This window comes from Tachyglossus aculeatus, chromosome 1, assembly GCF_015852505.1.
Source record: "Tachyglossus aculeatus isolate mTacAcu1 chromosome 1, mTacAcu1.pri, whole genome shotgun sequence".
Lineage (NCBI taxonomy): Eukaryota > Metazoa > Chordata > Mammalia > Monotremata > Tachyglossidae > Tachyglossus > Tachyglossus aculeatus.
The window spans coordinates 161211677-161228327 of record NC_052066.1 but is presented as its reverse complement, the minus strand read 5'-3'; the positions used below and the strand labels follow the sequence as shown (position 1 = coordinate 161228327).

At 41.0% G+C, this 16651-nt stretch overlaps 1 non-coding gene across 1 annotated transcript; it reads right to left on the bottom strand.

Annotated features, from left to right (window-relative positions):
* Positions 1–16059: 16059 nt before the first annotated feature.
* On the bottom strand, positions 16060–16197 carry LOC119937955. The gene has a single exon (XR_005454300.1). It is a non-coding gene; the product is annotated as a small nucleolar RNA SNORA7 (small nucleolar RNA).
* Positions 16198–16651: the final 454 nt, after the last annotated feature.

The following is a 16651-nucleotide window of genomic DNA, read 5'->3' as shown; positions in this document are numbered from 1 at the left end:
AGAGAAGCGAGGTGAGGTAGGAAGGGGCAAGGTGATAGAGTGCTTTAAAGCCAATGGAGAGGGATTTCTCCCATTCAACCCACATAGTCAATTTATCACTAAATCTTGTCAGTTAAACCTTCACAACATCACTAAAATCCATCCTTTCCTCTCCATCCAAACTGCTACCATATTAATCCAAACACTTATCCTATCCCACGTTGATTACTATATCAGCCTCCTTCATGACCTCCTTGCCTCCTATCTCTCCCCACTCTAATCCAAACTTCACTCTGCTGCCTGGATCATTTTTCTACAAAAATGTTCAGGTCATGTTTCCTCACTCCTCAAGAACATCCAGTGGTTTTCCATCCACCTCTTCATTAGACAGAAGTCCTTTCCATCGGCTTTAAAGCACTCAAATTCCCCAATCCTACCTCATCTCATTAATCTCCTATTACAACTCAGCCCACATACTTCACTCCTCCAATGCCAACCTATTACCTGTACCTCCATCTTTTCTACCTCACTGCCAACCTCTCGCCTACATCCTGCTTATGCCCTGAAATGCCTTCCCTTTTCAAAGTGGCAGACAATTACTCTCCTCCTGCTTCAAAGCCTTACTGAAGGCACATTTCCTCCAAAAGGCCTTTCCTGCCTAAGCCCTCATTTCCTCTTTTCCCATTCCCTTCTACATGCTCTGACTTGCTCTCTTTATTCGAGACTCCCTGCCAACTCCAAAGCATTTATGTACACATCCATAATTTATTTATGTATATTAATGTCTGTCTCCCCTTCTAGACTGCAAGCTCATTGTAGACAGGGGATGTATCTGTTATATTGTTGTGTTGTACTCTCCCAAGCTCTTAGTACAGTGCTCTGTACACAGTAGGTGCTCAATAAATGATTGATTGATTGATTGATTAGCTAGCACAGAATGAACACTCAACAAATACCACACACAAAAGGCTCCCAGACAAATTTACATATGAATGCTGAGGTGGGTGGTGGAGTGGCACATCCAGGAAGTTCATCAGATACACTGTCTTCAGATTGAAGTCAATATTTCTGTATTTCCTGGAAAACAGGCAATAGAGTCCATTGGGGAAAATAGAAAATTATCTAGCACAGGGAGGAATGAAAACACATTTTTAGACTACAAGTGGTAACTAGCCAAGACATTTCACTGAAGTTCTCTGTCTCTGACTATGGCTGACATTATGTTCCTAAGAATGAATTTACTTCTCAAAAAAACAACAACAACCTGACATATGATTGGTGCCGTCTGGTGGAAAGGCAGTGTATCTTGCTTTCGTCCGTGGTGACTACCAGTCAATCAATCATATTTATTGAGCACTTTCTCTGTGCAGAGCACTGTACTAAGCACTTGGGAGAGTATAATATGCCAGAGTTGGTAGACACATTCTCTTTCCACAATGAGCTTACAGTCTAGAGATCTAGAGACAAGGATGATGTCAACTAGTTAGGACTCTGGGGAGCTTCTGACAGGGAGGAATTAAACAGTAGTGGAAGGAAGAGGTAAATTAGAGAAGCAGGTGAGCACAAAAGCAAATCTGCCAGGGTCCCCTAACTCTAGCCCCAGAAAATGACTGTCAGCTAGCTCCACAATGGGAAATGGCAGTTGTTGTCACTTGTTGTTGTTTTTTAGCTCCTCTGGGGCCATTTCTAGGATGGGACAGTGTTCCAAGAAGGACAAAACAACATCAGGATCGAGAGAGAAAGGACATCTTGGCTGTAGTACTGGAGTCAGCAACCTATGGTTCACAAGCAACTATGGCTCTCCTGGAAATAATCAAATGTGTGCTTAGGCAAGTATTCATCATTATGAGGGGGGTACTATTAGCTTTACCTCTACTCCAAGAACCCATAGAGAATGCTGGGAAGGAAGTAGCTGGACTACCCAATTCCTTAGAGCTGGATAGGTGCTGAGGGGGAATCGAGATGGTGGCTTCATGTCCTCCATACTTGCTCTTGTCCCTACACCCAATTCATGTACCATTCCCCAGCTGGCAGCAAACAACAGTGGGACCGTGTTGGGCCAGTCAAGTCAGGCAGGAAGGAGTTTGCTCACTGTCCAGGCATGCAGGGACTACACTTAGCCCCCTCATGCTGGAAGCCCGGTATCACACGAACCATGGAGAGTGGGCTGTGCCCCAGGCAGTGAAGTGCCAGGATAGCAGACTATAACCTGAGAGACAGGAGTATTCCTGTTGACCCTGCCCATCAGGGTTAGCCCAACTGCCTCACTTTATTACAGGCTGGATTCTGGCCAAGCCCAAAATGCCACTTTCAGCAAGCGATCCCAGGGATGGTCAGTCCATCCCCTAAAGGAGAACCTTTCCTTGGGTCATCCTCCTCTCTGCCCTGGGAAACCCCAGGTAATCTCACCACATCCAACTCAAGGAGCATTAGCAATCCCCAACTGTCATCCTAGGACATACATTCCACAGGCTACGTGACATTTGCTTGTATCTTTCTATCTGGGTGCATGTCTCTGAAAGAATGAATGAGTCTGTGTGTCTTTCTCCTGGACATGAATGTATCTGCCTCTCTTTTCTAGGTGCCTGAGTCTGTTCTGCTTCTGTTTCTCACTATATCTCTTTTCATTTACCTCTCTGTCTCTGACTCACTGCCTCTATCTTCTGTCCTGCCTTTCCATCCTCTGCCTCACAGTCTGTCCACTTCTATCCTACTTGTTTTGTTTCTATCCTACTTGTTTTGTTTTGTTTTGTTGGTATGTTTGGTTCTGTTCTCTGTCTCCCCCTTTTAGACTGTGAGCCCACTGTTGGGTAGGGACTGTCTCTATGTGATGCCAATTTGTACTTCCCAAGCGCTTAGTACAGTGCTCTGCACATAGTAAGCGCTCAATAAATACGATTGATTGATTGATTGATTGATTGTCCACATATGTAGACTAGTGGTCCCACCCTGTATAAGCCCTAACCCCATCACATTTTAGACTCAAGAAAATCTGGTCCCTTTAAGCATGATTCATGGGTATTCAGACCACATCCTAGCAGGGAAGTCATATTGGCTCCTCAGAGCCCATCTTTCACTTGACTGAAAAATCCAAATGCCATTGACTGAATCATGTTGAATTCATGAGTTAACAGTGACAGAGCACACTGCAGACCTCAGAGAGCCATATACCTCTGGCAGGGCCATAACATCTCTGCTACTAATAGAGTTTCTAGTGCATCTTTGTAGTGCAAAGAAACAGCAGTCACTGATTTAACTCCACTGATCCTTAGACAGAACATTAGTATGGACAGATAGTTCTTTTTCTTCAAGATAATCTCAATATCCACTATTACCACTTTATATCCTTAAACCTAGGTAATGCACTAACTTTTAGATAACAACAAATTCATCATTCCCAGAAATTCTTCAGAAAACAACAGTTATTAAAATCAACTGTTAAATTCAATTTTCCTAACTTCCTATTAAGTCATTCCTCTTGGTTGTGTCTGGAATCCAGAGCAAAAGGATAATTATCTTCAATGCCCACAATGGACCCTGGCTACCTGGGAAAACAAATATCTCTTTAATGAGAATCATTCTTTCTTCTGCTTTGTTCTATTCCTTCTAAGATCATTGTGGACATATATTATGCCCAACTCATGGGATTCTATCCATCTGTTAGGATGAGAATGACCAAACTGAAAGCAGGAAAAGTAGAAGAGGTTACATCATGTGTAGAGACTGAATTTGATGGATTTTAATATAACTCTGTGAATATGTAATGTGTTAAAAACCCCCCATCAAATTGGCAAATGCCTTCAACTATTCATTTTAGATGCCCATATTCTTACATTTCCCTCTTATTCCTGTGCAGATGTTTCCACAGTACAAATCGCTATTCACAGAGAAAAGCTCAGAGCTGTTAATGCGACATATGTAGAGAGTAAGCAACATTATTTTCACCAACTTAAAGATAGGCATGGCCAAGATGAGATGTTCAAAAGCATCCTGAGCATGTTCATCACCCTTCTTCCATTATGATTAACAAACCAAATGGTATGATGTTTTCCATCAGACAATGAAAGACGTTACATGGTTACAGTGATTTGACTACAAGTGCTCCCAATTTTGTATAAATACACACACACTTTCATACACACATTAATTTGTTCTTCTTTCTTCTTGAAGGTGGTGATGATGTTGTCACCTTTGAAATTATCTGGTATTCCCTCTTTTGAGAAAGAAGCAGCACAGGAATCTGAGCAGTAAATCCCCTCCATGCTTGGATATATTGGCAAATATTCCATATGGCCCAGGAATTTTGCCATTCTTTAATCATTCAATCAATGAACAGTAATTATAGAAAGCTTACTGTGTGCAGAGCACAGTACTAAGTGCTTGGGAGAGTACAATACAACAGAGTTTTGTTCCTGGCCCACAGTGAGCGTACTACAGAGGAGAAGATAGACATTACTATAGTAGAGACTATAATAAATGTCTATGGAAATTGTTGTCTTCAGATGTTGGCAGGTTAAGAAAAACTCAGGGGTAGAAGAAATATTCATCAGTCAATCAATTAAGAACATTTCTTGAACACTTATTTTGCACGGAGCACTCTACTAAGCCCTTGGAAGAATGTGATAGACTTGGATACACCACTCTTGCCCATAAGGAGCTTGCAGTCTAACTGGGGAAGATGGACATGTACTAACTTCCATATTGGAGAACAAAGTGCTTAAATATCAGAAAATGTACAAATAATGTAAAATATGCAGTGGGAGGTTGTGAATTCTAAAGTGCTGAACTGGAGCACAAATCCTGATATAGTTGAGAGGATTCAACCTGGTAGAAGAGGCATTAATTGGGGAGTGCTCCTTGAAGGATTTGGGATTTCATTTTATTTTTTTAAAATGGTATTTTTTAAGTGCCTACTATGGACCAGACACTACTAAGCACTGGGGAAGATACAAGCTAATCAGATTGGACACAGTCCATGCAGCTTAAGACTTTCGATATGCTGATTTATTCTTCTAAAATGGGGAGAGCTGAGGTCTGGTAGATTTTTTTTTATTACATCTGTTAAGCACATACTATGTGCCAGGCACTGTGCTAGGATCTGGGGTAGATACAACCTAATAAGTTTGGTCACAGTCCGTGTTCCACGTAGGCCTCACAGTCTTGATCCTTATTTTACAGATGCAGTAACCTAGACACAGAGAAATTAAGTGACTTGCCCAAAGTCATGCAGCATACAAGTGGTGGAACAAAGATTAGAACCCAGGTCTTTTGACTCCCAGGCCTGGGCTCTCTCCACTAAGCCATGCTACTTTGAAGGGAGAAGTGAATTCCAGTTGGTAAGAAAAGCACGAGGCAGGGGTTGGTGGTAGTTGTGTTGGGAAAGATGCAGAGTGAGAATGCAAGCTTGGAGGGAACAGAGAGGAACATAGGGACATAGGTGGAACATAGGTGAAGGGGAGAGAGAGACAGATAAAGAGAAATGACCGTAAACACAAGGAAATAATTAATCCATATTTCCACAAGGAAATAAATAATCCATATTAAACACTACGATCATTAACTAAAAGCTACATTGTACTCTAAGGGAATATTCAAACTAAATGGTACTAGATTTAGTTTGTGGGTCAACTTCTGAAAATTTGATTCCTAAGAGAAGTGAAGCATGCCACTTTACCATGTTCAGCAAAAGCAGAGATGTTTTTGTGTCTTTGCTCTACTGGCAGTAGCTGTCAAATGAAAATCAACTGAACAATATTGCAGCCATTTTTCATCTTGTAGGGGTCAAACTATCAAAAGTTTAAAATCATCTGTAAGTTTTTCTTCCAACAGCTGAGAGGTAAAGTAATAAGATCAGTCTCAGTGACCAGACAAAATTGCAGCTTCATCCGGCATATGTTCTCATCCTGTTTAACCCATGATATTAAATGGAAGATTGCTCCTATCTTTAGAAGTACTACATAACAGCTTCTCATTAAAGTCTGAAAATACAGCTATATTTTTTCATCCAGGTGGGTCATCTAGATCACGAGACTTGGACAGACATGTCAGTCACTGGAATTGCAAAGATGATTGACTACTTATAATTCTTTCTTCCACCAAGACAACTTTTTGAATTAAGGCAGCTAAGCAACTCTGCCTCAGAGTGAAGACTGCTTGAAACAGAACCTCCTCCTATACCCCCCAAAGCACTGGATTTTGAATAGATGAAGCCATAATACCTGTATCCTCCAGGTTGAAGTACTGCTTAGGGATGAGGTAACATTCAGCAGAAGAGTTTACCAAAAAGAAGAGGAGGAAGAGAAAACGTACTGAGATATGATAACTTGAGAACAGAAAAATTGTAAATATTTTTCCTTTATTTACAATTACTTTCTGTCAGACATTTTAAGGTGTCATTGGCATTTTTGATCTGGCATTCATTAGTAATTTTGCATGTGTTCATCACTCAAAATGATATGGTAATATTCTTATTTTGCTTCGGGCATGGACTTCTCTAATCCAAACAAGGTGTATCACATATGTCCATATTTTGGTTAAATAATGATTTGGGAAAATGTTGTATTTATAAAAGTGACTGGATAAAAAATGTCCCTTTCAATCAGTTATATTTATTGTGTGCTAACCGTGTAGAGAACAGTATTAAGTGCTTGGGAGAGTAAAACAGTGTTAGTAGACATCCCTGCTCTCAAGCAGGATAGCAGGGGAGACAAACACTAAAGTAATGACTCTTTAACTCATCATAATGAATCCATTCCCTTTGGCGTTAGAGAGATCTAGTTTTAACATTGGATGCTTTGGGGTCCATTACACTACCGAACAACTTCTCCTTTAGTCCAGTAAGCTCCTTGAGGGCAAAGATTGTTCTACCAATTCTATTGTATTGTACTCTCACAACTGCTTAATACAGTTATCCTCAAACAGTTAAGAACCCAATAAATACCATTGCTTGATTGATCTATGGAAGCATTGGCCTGGATCAGGGTGTCTCTTGAAACATATATGTTAATCAATCAGTAGTAACTGGTTATCAGTAATGGGAGGTTATACAGACTTACCCCAAGGTTATAAGCATTCATAATACATAAAACCTAGGAGTGCTTCCACACCGTTTGCTGAATTACCCCAACATTACATCCAGTTACAGCAGGTAAATTCTTTCTCTCTCTCAAATCCTCTAACCTTGTCCCATCCTCCTTTAATGCCAGCTCTTTTCCTACCCACACTCCCCTCCAGCCCCACCAACCATGTGGTCCCTTTGTATTAGATTGTACTGAGTTGACCAGTGTTTTGGTTCTTTCTAACCTTAGCAGCTTCCCTATGACTGGCTTGCAGTCCCACTTCCCAATCCTGGTCAAAAAGTCAGGGACAAAGTCATTGTCAGAGTGGAGCGCTATCCAACCCTGGCTTCACAGACTCTGTCCTCTCCCGGTTCTCCTCTTATCTCTCTGGCCGTTCATTCTCAATCTTCTTTGTGGGCTCCTCCTCCCCCTCCCATCCCCTTACTGTAGGGGTTCCTCAGTGGTCAGTTCTTGGTCCCCTTCTGTTCTCTATCTACACTCACTCCCTTGGTGAACTCATTTGCTCCCACAGCTTCAACTATCAGCTCTACGCTAATGACACCCAAATCTACATCTCTGCCCCTGCACTCTCTCCTTCCCTTCAGGCTCCTCCTGCCTTCAGGACATCTCCATCTTGATGTCTGCCCTCCATCTAAAACTCAGTATGTCCAAGGCTGAACTCTTTATCTTCCCTCCCAAACCCTGCCCTCTTCCTGACTTTCCCATCACTGTAGATGGCACTACCATCCTTCCCGTATCACAAGCCCACATCCTTGGTGTCATCCTCACCCTCTAGACTGTAAGCTCGTTGTGGGCAGGAAATGCCACTTTTTATTGTTGTATTGTACTTTCCCAAGTGTTTAGTACAGTGCTGTGCACACAGTAAGCGCTTAATAAATACTATTAATCAATCAGTCAATCCTCGACTCCACTCTCTCATTCACCCCTCACATCCAATCCATCACCAAAACCTGCCGGTCTCACCTCCACAACATTGCCAAGATTCACCCTTTCCTCTCCAACCAAACCGCTACCTTGCTGGTTTAATCTCTCATTTTACCCCGACTGGATTACTGCATCAGCCTCCTCTTTGATCTCTCATCCTCCTGTCTCTCCCAACTTCAGTCTATACTTCACGTTACTGCCTGAATCATTTTTGTGCAGAAACACTCTGGGTATGTTACTCCCCTCCTGAAAAATCTCCAGTGCCTGCCTGTCAACCTACGCATCAAGCAAAAACTCCTTACTCTTGGCTTCAAGGCTCTCCATCACTTCGCCCCCTCCTACCTCACCTCCCTTCTCTCCTTCTACAGCCCAGTCTGCCCCCTCTGCTCCTCTACTGCTAACCTCCTCACTGTACCTCATAATTGCCTCTCCCGCTGTCGACCCCCAGCCCACGTCCTCCCCCTGGCCTGGAATTCCCTCCCTCCACATATCTGCCAAGCTAGCTCTCTTCCTCCCTTCAAAGCCCTACTGAGAGCTCACCTCCTCCAAGAGGCCTTCCCAGACTGAGCCCCCTTTTTCCTCCCCTCCTCCCCATCCCCCCCGCCCTACCTCCTTCCTCTCCCCACAGCACCTGTATATATGTTTGTACAGATTTATTACTCTTTTTATTTTACTTGTACATGTTTACTATTCTATTTATTTTGTTAATGATGTGCATTTAGCTTTCATTCTATTTGTTCTGATGACTTGACACCTGTCCACATGTTTTGTTTTGTTATCTGTCTCCCGCTTCTAGACTGTGAGCCTGTTGTTGGGTAGGGGCTGCCTCTATATGTTGCCAACCTGTACTTCCCAAGAGCTTACTTAGTACAGTGCTGTGCACACAGTAAGCACTCAATAAATATGATTGAATGAATGAATGAATGAATGAATGAGAAGGGGAAGGGAGTTGATGGAGTTGGTTTGGGAAAGGATCATTTCCCCTCCTAACACATCTCAGCCCAGTAAATTTATTTCCTTCCTTACAGGTCGGCCTGGGTGAGGAAGTGGCATGCAGACCAGACAGTGAGAAGTAATAGGGTGGGCTTAGGTGGGAATGGCTGTCAGGAGCTGCCAAGGTTAGAATAAGAGCAGCATGGCATAGTGGGCCATGGATTCAAATCCCAGCTCTGCCAATTGTCAGCTGTGTGACTTTGGGCAAGTCACTTAACTTCTCTGTGCCTCAGTTACCTCATCTGAAAAAAATTGGGATTAAGACTGTGAGCCCCCTGTGGGACAACCTGATCACCTTGTAACCTCCCCAGCACTTAGAACAGTGCCTTGCACATAGTAAGCACTTAATAAATGTCATCATCATCATCATAGTGCCTAGAGCACGGGCCTAGGAGTCAGAAGGTCATGGGTTCTAATCCCAGCTCCTCCACCTGTCTGCTGTATGACCTTGGGCAAAGTCACATCACTTCTCTGTGCCTCAATTGCCTCATCTGTAAAATGGGGATTGAGATTGTGAGCCCCAAGTGGGACAGGGGACTGTGTCCAACCTGATTTGCTTGTATCCATCCCAGTGCTTAGTACAGTGCTTGGCACATAGTAAGTGCTTAACAAATACCATTATTATTATTATTATTATTATTATTGTTATTAGGAGGTGGGCTGGGATCTTGTCCACCAACCCTATTGTACACTCCAAGTGCTTAATACCAGCAGCAGAGAAGCAGCATGGCTCAGTGGAAAGAGCACAGGCTTTGGAGTCAGAGGTCATGGGTTCAAATCCCAGCTGTGTGACTTTGGGCAAGTCACTTAACTTCTCTGTGCCTCAGTTACCTCATCTGGAAAATGGGGATTAAGACTGTGAGCCCCCTGAGGGACAACCTGATCACCTTGTAACCTTCCCAGTGCTTAGAACAGTGTTTTGCACATAGTAAGTGCTTAATAAATGCCATTATTATTAATACCATATTCTCCACAGAGTATGAGCTCAGTGAATACCATTCACTGATTGATTGAATGATTGAGAGGGAAGAACTAAAATTCTTAGCTATACAGTGGAGTTCAGTTCAAAGGAAGCAAAAAAAGGTGCTGGAGAAGGTGGAGGTGGGAGCAGGGAGCAGGGAGAATACACCAAAAAGCTAATGATCAGGGGAGGGTGGGAAGGGAGCAGAAAAGGAAAGAAGCAGGGACAGTAGTAATCCCTTAATTTACATTCAGGGAACAGCTTCCTCCCTCAGAAAGACCTGTTCAATAAGTCAATCAATCGTATTTATTAACAGCTTGCTTTGTGCAGACAACTGTACTAAGCCTTGGGACAGTACAATATAACAGAGTTGGTAGACAGTTTCCCCACCCACAAGGAGTTTATGGTCTAGAGCTTGATTCACTGTGATTCCTTTGAGATGGGTTAAGGTGAGAGATTTCACAGACAGAGGCTGCAGCTAGAAAGAGAACCCAGGAAACCTGGCCTCCAGGCTTGCATGCAATAAACTTTAAGTCTTCTCTACTAATCCTGGAAGTGCAGTGCACTTGATGCTTAGTGGAAAGAGCATAGGCTTGGGAGTCAGAGGATGTGGGTTATAATTCTATCTGTGCCACTTGCCTTCAGGGTGATGGTGGGAACATCACAACTTCTCCAAGACTCGGTTTTCTCATCTGTAAAATGGGGATTAAATAAAGTGACATTGATTGATATTTGTTCTCCCTTCACCTAATACTGTGAGCCCCATGTGGGACAGGGGCTGAGGGTGACCTGATTATCTTGTATCCACCCCAGCTCTTGATTCATAGTAAGTGTTTAGCAAATACAGCAATTATTATCATTACTACCTGCCTTTCCCTGAATGCCTCATAGGTATCAATTGCAATTTTCTTGCTTGAAACCTTGGTCCAAAGCATTTGAAGATTTTGGAGATCAACATTCTATTTTCCTCTTCTGTGGCTTTCCCCCAAAATTACCTCATGCAAAATTTCATTTAAACTTAATTTGAGTAACTAAATCTTACCAGTATGAACAAATTGATTGATATATGCAAATTATCAACAGAAATATATCTTCTGAAGTTGGGCTTCATAAGATATCATGTTACACCATCTAATAAAATCTCGATCTTGTAGATCAAAGAGTTAGAGAGGTGAAGGGGACCCGGAACAATAGCTTGATCCGCACTGATTTCATACGTTAGTAAGCAGACTGACCTAGTGGAAAGAGTCCAGGTCTGGGAGTCAGAAGACCTGGGTTCTAATTCCAGCTCCACCACTTGTCTCCTTGTGACTTTAGGCAGGTCACTTAACTTCTCTGTGCCTCATTTCCCTCAACTGAAAAGTGGGAATTAAATACCTGCTTTCCCTCCTTCTTAAAGTGTGAGTCCCATGTGGGATAGGGCCTGTTTCTGTCCAGATTAATGTGTACCTATCCCAGTACGTAGAACAATGTTTGACATAAAATGAGTGCTTAATGAATACCTAAAAAAAAAAAAGATACACAAGTACAAAACAGGCTATATGGATTGCTATTTTAGTTCAGGATTTAAATTTCTTTATGACTTCCATCAAATAATCCTTATTTTCCCTTTTCTTATTTGCAAAATGGGTAAGAAGAGCATTATCAGTAAAACCACACCATCCGCTCTGCACAGCAAGAGTAGAACCATGTATTCATCACTGTGAATGAGCCAGATTCACTGAATGCTCAAAATTCACCAGGATGACATAACCTACTGATCTGGTGACCAAAAATAATTAATGCAGTTTCCTAAGGTGCCCAGTGATCCTATGCCCTGTAAGAGTTATAATGAATTTCTAGGAGTCTACCAACTCTGTTTTATTGTACTCTTCTAAGTATTTAATACAGTGCTCTGTACCCAGTAAGCGCTCAATAAATACTATTGATTGATTGACTGATTGAAAGCCTTGACTGATAAGGTTTTCAAACTTTGAAAATTGATAAATAACAATGAAAAATGTTGAACACAAAGAGCTAAATAAAATGTGTCATTAATTGAAAAAAATAATAAATTATACTGGCTGATTACTAAAAACACCACTGTAAAATGAATGGATTCAAAAAGCAATTCATATTATGATTATCTTTATACTGCATTCCATTCCAAACTGCAAACATTCAATAAAAGGGTTTTTAGGGCAAAAGGTGTGTGTCTAACCTGATTCCCTCATATATTGCCCAAGAGCTTAGTACAGTGCCTGGCACACTTAACAAATACCATATTAAAAAAAGAGGACTACTTGGGCTGTGATCCCCATATTGAACAGGTACTGTGTCCTACCTGATTAACTAATATCTACTCCAGTGCTTAGAACAGTGCTTGACACATTAGGTGCTCAAGAGATACAATACTAATAACAATAATGATAAAGTGTCAGTAAGGACTTTTTGTAGCTTCCAGACTTCTAATTTATGTTATCCCTACCACTAATTGTGGAAATAGTTTGAATTTTGCAGAGCAGGGTGAAGTGATAGTAGACTGTAAGCCCATTGTTGGGTAGGGACCGTCTCTATATGCTGCCGACTTGTACTTCCCAAGTGCTTAGCACAATGCTCTGCACACAGTAAGTGCTCAATAAATATGATTGAATGAATGAATTTTTGGAGTTGTGATCCAGTACTATAATGGCTCTTCTGAAGAGTTTTTGTTGCACTCAGGTGTAGATGAAGTAGTTAGTTGAACTGCATTAACAGAAGTAAAATCCTTTAGAAAAGTTGACCTCCACTTTTCTTAGTGTCTTAAATTCCCACTGAAGCTTTTTAAAATACCAAGAAGCCAATGTTACCATTCTGCCAATGAATTACTTTTATAACTATTTTGCATTTAGATCATACCTTCATTGCCTGAAAATTCCAAAGCCCTTCCTACATACCCTAAATATGTTCCCCCTTTTAAAATGCAGTCAGTGGTTTAATGTGCATATTGCACCTCCAAAGGGCAAGATAAATGGTACAACAACTTTCCTTGCCTCCTGCTAATGCCCTGAAGTCAACTTTGAAAATAATAGTCAGGAAAGTATTTCAGTAGAGACCTGTAGCCTCCGTTTCATAGCATCTCTTCATGTGAAGGGTCACAAGTTCACACTAAGTGGTAGAGATGGGAATTCAACCCAAGGATCCTGACTTCTAATAACCTGCTTTAACTTGAGACATCACTGCCCCTCTGTTCTACAGTCTTCCAAAAACAACACCATAAGAAACATTTCTTGAGAGCTCATTAGCTTTTGCTCTTTCCACCTAATTTCCTGTTCATATCTCCAAGCTCCATATTTGCTTTTGTTGTTGTTGTTTGGTTTGCTTTGCAGTTTCCACACACTAAGCACTGCACTTCATATCTTTACTCAGTGTCACTCCATGGTCTCCCAGTTCTATTACAATAGGATTTATTTTTCTAGCCAATCTTCCCAGGTTCATTACATTATGTCTTATAGCATTAAATTCCATCTGGCATTTTCCTAGCAATTTGAAATTTTCAGCTACAACTAATGGAATAAACTAACCTCACATTCCTTTTCCTCTGCTTTCCAACACTCTTCCGCATTGTGGTAAGGGGAGACAGTGAAATCACAAGAAAGACAGCATTGCTCAAAACAACAATTTAAATTCAAAATTGCAGCATAGAAAGGAATTTGATGAGTTGGTCAGCAGTCACTCAAGTGATAGACATCATAAAAATGGGTTGACTTGAAAGACTACTCTCATTCCACAGATAGATTAAAGAGTACTTCCTTTAGAAATGAATGTCATCATTACACAAAAGAATAATTAATGTGGGTGAAGGTTTTCCATGCAGATGTTAGTAAATGTGTCCCCACAAAATATATGGTAAACTAAAAATGGAAAAAATATTTATCCATAAAACCATTCTACTTTGAGAAATGCTTTGTGTCAGTTTGATGAGCTTTTTAGTATTTCAATGGACTCATTCTGGACATTGAATTTCATTCATATTTCATAAATTAGCTAATAAGCTATGGCATAGCAGGCTTTACTGTTAAGTTTTCAATGGAGGTTTTTTAAAATACCAAGAAGCCAGTGCTACCATTTTGCCAATAAATTACTATTTTTATAACTAATTTGAATTTAGATCCTCCTTTCATCCCTGAAGATCCCAAAGCCCTTCTACATACCCTAAATGTGTTTCCTACCTTCAAAATGTAGTCAGTGTTTGAGTGTGTATTCTACACCTCTGAAGGGCAAGGTATTAGAAGGACTATCTTAACAATACCTTTGAAAATTTCTCTATTTTATTGGGAAGTCCCTTCATGCTCCATGATCACTTCAACTATCAGCCTTTTGACTGAAGTACAAGACTGCAAATTAATGTCAGGTTTGTGCTGTGGATATATGCCCCCTTGGAACAGATCTGTCATGAATTTATTTAACCCTAGACACTGAACAGCCATTGACCTTTTGACACTACCAGTTTTTATTTGAACTCCTGACCTAGTGATGAAAGGCCTAGTATCTCAATATCACTCGTATTCCCCTGAGCCATTCAATTTCTCCTGTTTGATTTTTAATAGTCTCATTCACATGATCATATCTCCTGATCGTCTGTCAGTGAGGCATGGCCCTGACTACAATTTAACCAAAAAGACCATGCCAAGAGAATTGATGACAAAGTTTCACAACCCCAAGAAACTCTATTAGCACATTTAATCAGTCCTATTTCACCTAAAAGTTATTTTCAAACTGTATATGCAAATTATATCTAGGTGAATTTCTTCCCCCAGCAATGTCAGACTATAGATATTAAGCACTAACTTACTCAGATCACCCTGTTTTATTATAAATAGTGCTGCTGCATACCACAGCTAACGGAAACTTCCTAGAGCATATAAATGTACAGAATCTAATGAAGTAAATTGAAATTTTTACAAGACACCAAGGTTTTCTCTGAGGTAACATTGTGGGCAGTGAACATGTCTGTCAACTCTGTTGTATTGTACTCTCCCAATAATAATAGTAATAAATAACTGGTAGTTAAGTGCTTACTGTGTGTCAGGCACTGTTCTAAGGGCTGGGGTAGATATAAGCAAATTGGTTTGGCCACATTTCCTGTTACGCATGGGGCTTACAGTCTTAATCCCCATTTTACAGATGAGGTAATTGAGGCACAGAGAGGGTAAGTGACTTGCCCAAGGTGACAGCAGAAAAGTGGCAGATCTGTGATTGGAACCGAGGTCCATCTGATCCCAGATCCACACTCTATCCACTAGGTCATGCTACTTCTCCTAAGTGCTTGGTACAGTACTCTGCACATAATAAGCACTCAATAAATACCACTGATGATAGTGGTAATGATGATGATGATGTACAAGAGGCTCATATAAAACATTGATGAGGAAGACACTGATGAGATCAATTCATTTTAATGGTCATTAAAATAGATTAATGTAAAAAGCAAACTTCCTCTCTTTTAGAAACCCACATTAAGATGGGAAACCAAAGAAGCCATATAATTCAATAATATGCTACTCCAGTGAAATAGGTTGAAGCATACTAGAGCAAGGGGAAATTTCCAGGAGTTTGATTGTTAACACAGGTAAGGAAATGGCTCATGGAGCAACCGTTTCATCCCTCCAATTTGATTAGAGTCCACAAATGTATCTTGAAAGGGAGGGGCAATGTTCTATTACCCTTCTTACCTGGGACCTGACTGCTTTTACTTTTGAGCCTACAAAAAAAGGACAACCAAAAATAGAGAGAAATAATTTTGCCTTCTCCTACTCAGAGGAATCCCTGATACAATTCAAATCATCCTGTTCAAATTAGAGAAGCAGTGTGGTCTAGTGGACAGAGCATGGGCCTGGGAGTCAGAAAGATTTGGGTTCTAATCCCTGCTCCACCCCTTGTCTGCTATGTGACCTTTGGCAAGTCACTTCACTTCTCTGTGCTTCAGTTACCTCATCTGTGAAATGGGAATTAACATCTGCAATCGTTCTGGTAGTGTATCCATAGAGTTTTCTTGGTAAAAATACTGAAGTGGTTTACCACTGCCTTTTTCCATGCAGTAAACTTAAGTCTCTGACCTCGACTCTCTCACAAGCAGCTGCTGCCCAGCACAGGTGAGTTTTGACTTGTAGCAGATTGCCTTCCACTTGCTAGCCACTGCCCAAGCTAGAAATGGAATGGTTATGCCTCTGCTTGACTCTCCCTCCTGTGGCTGAGACTGGTAGAGTACTGGAAACTCTTGAGTTGCGATCCTGAGAGGGATCATCTCCCCTAGGGATTTTAAAAAAATACATTCATTCTTAATTTCCTCCATTTATGAATTTGATTTACAATGTCTAGTATGTTAACTTGGATGTTCTTGTGATCACTTGGTACTCACGACAAAGCAGACCTAATTTCCTAAGCCCCTTGTTTAGGCAACTTCCCCACCCTTCTTGGTAAAATGCTCATACTTTTCTACAGAGGATGGGGGTCACTGTTTTAATTGTTAGAAATGTAAATGAGACATTAAGATGCCACATGTTCAGAATATGAATGAAATAATAAATATCTTGTGAAATACAGGTTATTCTAGAGACAATTTTAAAAATAAGAACAATGCAGTTATCTTGTATTCACTGAGGAGTAGTGTGGCCTAGTAGAAAGAGCACATGACTGGGAGCCAACGAACCTACGTTCTAATCCCAGATCTGCCACCTGCCTGCTGTGTGACCTT